Consider the following 6,276-nt stretch of genomic DNA (forward strand, 5'->3'; position numbering starts at 1 on the left):
CTCAAATAACATGTAGTCTCCTAAACCAACACCCGTGAATGCACTCCCCCCACCCCAAAATCCTTGTGATCTGAATGGATCACAAGGATGGAATGGAATGGATGCCTTGTTAGGTGTTCTCAGACTGCAAGTGATTCAACCTGGTTGATGACTTCAATCTAAGCTCCATCAACGACACTTGAAAAAGAAGATTTTAGTCCTGAGATTTTAAGAACCCCAACACTCTTGTTCCTTACCTTTTGGATGCCCTTTAAAATCTTTCATTTGCTCACTGAAAAAGTCTGTTTTGACTTCAGGCTTTCTGAGTTCAAAGAAGAAAAATTTGTTCATTTGATTCTAGCACTCATATAAAGTACTTGGGATTCACAACCTGGAGGTAGGCAGACATTTCTTTGGACATAGAAGGCAAAGAGCCATTTAAAAATTTGATAAGTTAGACTTCATCAGAATTTAAAACTTCTGCTTTTAAGCACGGTTAAGAAAATGAATAAGACACAGTTAAGAAAACGAATAAGAAAGACATGGGCTATATATTCATAAGACATTTATTTCACAAATGATTTGCATCTGAAATATGTATTTTTAAGGTTTTTTCAAGTTTTTATTTATTTATTTGAGAGAGACAGGAAGAAAAGAGAGAGCCAGGGAAAGAGCAGAGGAGCCCAGCTTGGGCCTCCATCTCAGGACCCTGAGATCCTGACCAGAGTTGAAACCAAAAGTCAGATTCTTAACCGACTGAGCCACCCAGGTACCCCAAAATGTATTTTTAAAAATCCATAAGAGGCGCTCCTGGGTGGCTCTGTCAGTTAGACATCTGCCTTCTGCTCAAGTCATGACCCCAGGGTCATGGGACCGAGTTCCACATCAGGCTCCTCGCTCAGCGGGGAGCCTGCTTCTCCCTCTCCCTCTGCCTGTTGTTCCCCCTGGTTGTGTGCTCTCTCTCTCTGTGTCAAATAAATAAATAAAATCTTTTTAAAATCAATAAGAAAATGATGCCACAATATTTAATGAGCAAAAGACTCAGACACTCATAGAAGAAAATGTATAAAAAGCCAATAAACCCATAAAAAACTGTTGAAAGTGTCATGCATTAGGGAAATATAATTAAAATTGCAATGAGATACCATAGCAAACTCACTACAGTGGCTAAATTTAAAAATTAATTTCAGGGGGCGCCTGGGTGGCTCAGTGGGTTAAGCCGCTGCATTCGGCTCAGGTCATGATCTCAGGGTCCTGGGATCGAGTCCCACGTCGGGCTCTCTGCTCAGCAGCGAGCCTGCTTCCCTCTCTCTCTCTCTGCCTGCCTCTCTGTCTACTTGTGATCTCTCTCTGTCAAATAAATAAATAAAATCTTTAAAAAAAATTAATTTCAATAAATGTAATTAAATTTAGTTAAAAAATTAATTTAATTAAAATTAAAAAGATAGAAAAACCCTGGCAAGGGTGAAGCACCTAGAATACTCATTTGTTGCTGGCAGTAGTGAAAATGGCACAACTGCTTTGGGAAAATGTTTGGCAGTTTCTTACAAAGCAAATACACACCTACCCTCTGACTCAAGAATTTCACTGTTAAGCAATTACCCAAGGGAAATGAAACATATGTCTTTTCAAAGACTCATCCAAAAATGTTCAAAGAAGTTTTCTTTTCATAATAACCTCAAGCTGGACACAACCCAAATGTGCATCCCAGTGCAATGACTAAACAAATTCACACAATAGAAAGTTAGTCAACCACAAAAAGGAACAAACTATTCATACACACAACAGTGTGAATGAACTTCATAGATAAAAACATTATGCTGAACCAAAGAAGCCAGACACAAAAGAGTGCACATAGTTTGTTTTTAATTATATGAAGATCTAAAACAGGAAAATCTATTTTATGGTGGAATAAAATGAAAAAATTGGTTGTATCTGAGGGAGTCAAATTGCTGAGGCAGTGAAGATGATGAAAGTACTCTATATTTTGGTAGGGATGTGGGCCTTGTAAATGTAGGCATTTGTCAAAACTCATCAAATTATGCACTTAAAATGTGTGCCTCTCACTGTCCAGCTCCCCCCGCCAAAATCTGTAAATAACTATCAACCTATACTTGGTAAAGTAGGCTTGAATAAATGAGAAAATATGCTGAGGGTAGTGGGAGCCAGTTTTCTAACAGTTGGATAAAGGGAGTTACAAAGAAGGGGGAATATACCATGAGATGTTGGGTGAGAACTGGAGGTATCAGTATGAACTTGTGGTTTTATATATATGTTCTGGCTTTGTCCACTGAAAGAGCCTAGAGAAGCAATGACATACCAGTTGCAATGAGCATTTATAGCAGACAGATCTTGATTTCTAAATACCATTCTTGAAGAAGGAAAACAAGGGTGTCTTGGAGAACAGACTCCTGCAAGAAAAGAGTAAGATGAACCCAAAATATTTTCTTGTGCCAAAAAGTAGGAAAGTGCTCAACAAATTCGGGGGCTATATCAAAAGAACACAAGAGGGGTGCCCAGTTGGCTCAGTCAGTTAGGCACCTGACTCTTGATTTCACTCAGGTCATGATCTCAGGGTCCTGGGATTGAGCCCCGTGTCGGGCTTTGTGCTCAACATGGAGTCTGCTTGAGATTTTCTCTCTCCCTGTCTCTCTGCCCCTCCTGTGCTGCTCACTCCTTCTCTCTCCCTCTCTCAAATAAGTAAATCTTATTTAAAAAAAAAAAAGAAGAACATAGGTAACCAGCCTGAAGGGGATCCCACCAGCCAAATCTGGGAAATTCTGAAATAAATAATGATCAAAAATAAATAATGATGTTAGTGGATTATAAACCATTGAATCAAATAAGAATTCATGAGTCTATTCTGAAATAAATAAATAACAAGTTGTTTTTTTTTTAAAGTAGGCTCTATGACCAACATGGGGCTTAAACTCATGACCCTGAGATTAAGTCATGTGCTCTACTGCTGAGCCAGCCAGGTGTCCCTGAAATAAATAAACAAGAGAATAAGTAAATAGTGGAGAAGGAGGAGGAGATCTTCCTTACACTAGAATCATATCTGTTAATAAAGAAGGAATGGTGGAGTTGGAAAATCATCATGGATATGGAAACTTGAGAGTTAAAGTGCGATGAGGAAAATTCTCCAAGTATCTCCTCACAAACTCTTTTTAGATATAAAGAGGAAAATAATAAGTTTACAGTGGAGAGATCTGACAGCTTCCCCTTAACCAAGTGATCAAAATAAACATTACGAATCTTAAGACAGAGCAGCTTCTGAAATCATACTACATTTCTGCCAAGATGCATAATCTGAATGTAATGTAGAAGGAACATCAGTCAAACAAAAAATTATTCTAATTCTACAAATAAAAAGCTGCACTTTTCGAAAGGTCAAGAAAAGAAAAGTGAGACTGAGGAAGTGTTCCAGATTAGAGGAAACTAAAAACACCAAATAATGCAAAGTATGATTCTGAACTGGACATTAGATTGAGAACATAAAAAGGTGTAAAGGATACTATCTGGACAAATATTTTGAATATGGACTATATTAGTTTCTTATGACTGCTGTCACAAAGTACCACAAATTTGGTACATTAAAATAACCCACATTTATTCTCTTATAGTTCTGAGGACCAGAAGTCTGAAATCAATTTCACTGGGCTGATATCAAGGTGTGGCAAGGTCATGTTCCCTTGGTAGTGGTAAAGCACACAGTGTCTCCAACTTACTTTTGAATAAATCAGAAATGTGGCCAGATGTAAACAATTGGGAAATCTGGGTAAAGGGTTGTAAAGGAGCTTCTTGCACTATTTTTGCAACTCACCTGTAAGTTTGATTATGCTAAAACTTAAAGGTACCAAAAGAAAAACTATTAGGGATAATAGAGGCAGGTTTATAAGACTAAAGCTTCATGCCATTTCCAAGGTCAGTGGGATAGTTTCCGAATCACAGGTAGGAAAATGGGCCGGATAATAACACTTCCTTGCCTTTGTATGGTGCTCATTTCTAAAATTATTTCACGGTGATTGTCTTTTATGATCTTTGCAAAAAGCTTGTGGGATTAGAAGGGCAGATATTTTTATTCCCAATGGACAAATGAAAAACCGAGTCACTCACCTAAGATCCCACATGAGGTTAGTGGCAGAGTTGGTGATTAGAGAGACTCTCCTGATCCTGTTGTGCGAATTGTAAGGAAGTGGTTAAGAGTGGCTGAACTCAGACAGACCTGAGCTCAAATCTTGGCTACTACTCAAGGTAGGTAGGTTACACAATAATGACCAATCAACCCTGAAATGTCAGCAGCTTAGCACAACCAAGCTAGGGTTTATTTATTGTTCCCATTACAGTGTAACGTAGGCCAGTCAGCTCCCTGGAGGGGCTCTCCTCCAGGCAGTTATTTAGGGGGTCTGAGCTCTGTCCTTGGGAGGGAGAAGGAGGCAAGGTGGTCCTTAGCTTCCAGCTGAGCAGATAAGGAAGAGAAAGAAGTGCAGGTAGAATGTTTTAAACCTGGAAATGGGGTATATCACATCTACATTCGATTGAACAGAATTTGATCATGTGCTCTCATCTAAATGGATGGAGATCTGGAAAATGTAGTTTTCTGTGTGGTCCGAGGGAAAATAAAAACAGTTGTGTGAACAACCACCTTTGGCTCTGCCGTACTAGCTATGTAAACACAAGCAATTTATTTAAACTCTTTCTAGGTTTTCTCATTCATTGAATGGAGACAGTGAGACTACTTAGGGTTGTCGTATTAAATGAAGCCCCAGATGCCCATGGCATGGGTAGCACCGGGCCTCACACATAGTAAACCATACATGCATATGATTAGAATTCCACAGTTTCTCATGTCTCTGATAGTCCTTGTTATATCAATTTCTTGGCTGGTGGTGGAGTTATTCATGCCAAAACTTTCCATGTGCTGCCCATTTGTGCCTTGCTCTATGACCACAATGTAATGGGCCATTAGTCTCCTCAAAGAGAAAGGTCAATGCCTTGCAGCAGGGCCCATGTGGTGGGATCCAGTGTGAAGAGCAACGGGTTACAAGGTGTCATTTGGCAAAACATATCTTAATTCAGTTACATGAGGGCAGTGCAGGCACCGCTGAATCCCCTGGGGCTGCGGAGTTGGGCCCTCTGATTGTTCTCAACAACAGGTGTTGACAAACTTCCAATAAATTTGGCTAAGGAGTCTATTCTCTAGAGAAATCTAGAGGGACTCTAGAGGGAAGGAAGACATGGTATCCAGGAAAGGTCAGATGTAACATTTGTCCAGCGTTCATAACTTTCCCCACACTCAGTGCCGCAGTAGGTAGCCCGACTAAAGCCTGTGCAAAGAGACCCAACTGGGGACGATCTGGGCCTCCTGGTGACCTGAAAAACAGAACACCGGGATTCATGAGCAAGGGTAGGATGGACTCCAAAGAGTCATGCATGACCATTTCTTTTCTCCCAGATGGAAATGTCCCTTTTAGTTTGGAAATAGGCACCTGGGGCCAGAATTTGAGAACTACAGCTTACAGAGGCCTTCCTCCATTTTCTATACACAACCAAATTTGATCCAACACAGAGAGTGGTTTAACCTTCCACCAGTCTTTGAAAGTTGAAAAGAATGGAAAATTTGGTAAACAATGTAATTCATAACGGTACAGCCAAATTAATCGTCTCTTGGATTAGTAGATGTCCTAGATCTGAGAACAAAGTAAAAAAGTAAGGTAAAGTAAAAAACTCAAGACTCCAGACTAAAATATGAATCCTGGGGCGCCTGGGTGGCTCAGTGGGTTAAGCCTCTGCCTTAGGCTCAGGTCATGGTCTCAGGGTCCTGGGATGGAGGCCCACATTGGGCTCTCTGCTCAGCGGGGAGCCTGCTTCCAACCACCCCCTCCCCCCCGCCGCCGCACCGTCTGCCTCTATGCCTATTCGTGCTCTCTCTCTGCCAAATAAATAAAATCTTTTAAAAAAGACATTAAAAAGATCTAAAATTTAAAAAAAATATATGAATCCACTTAAAACAAATAGCAACTTTTACTGAAGTCTTAACTCAGGCACGCAGCTTCTGGTCTTCCTTAGGAGAAGCCCTCCCAATGTTTCTAGTGGTTAACTGCAATCCCGGACTTCTTTGCGGCTGAAATAAACATGAGTGGGTTCCGAAATCCTCTCATCTCCATGCAAGACCAGAGTCCAGACAGCCTTCCCCCAGGGTCAATGTTAGGCTCTGCTTAATTGTGCTATGTTTGCTGACTGTACTCCCTGACCTCTGGGGCTCTGGACCTTACCTGTCTCGACCTGTGGTTCTGT

The sequence above is a fragment of the Meles meles genome, chromosome 5 (assembly GCF_922984935.1).
Source record: "Meles meles chromosome 5, mMelMel3.1 paternal haplotype, whole genome shotgun sequence".
Taxonomy (NCBI): Eukaryota; Metazoa; Chordata; class Mammalia; order Carnivora; family Mustelidae; genus Meles; species Meles meles.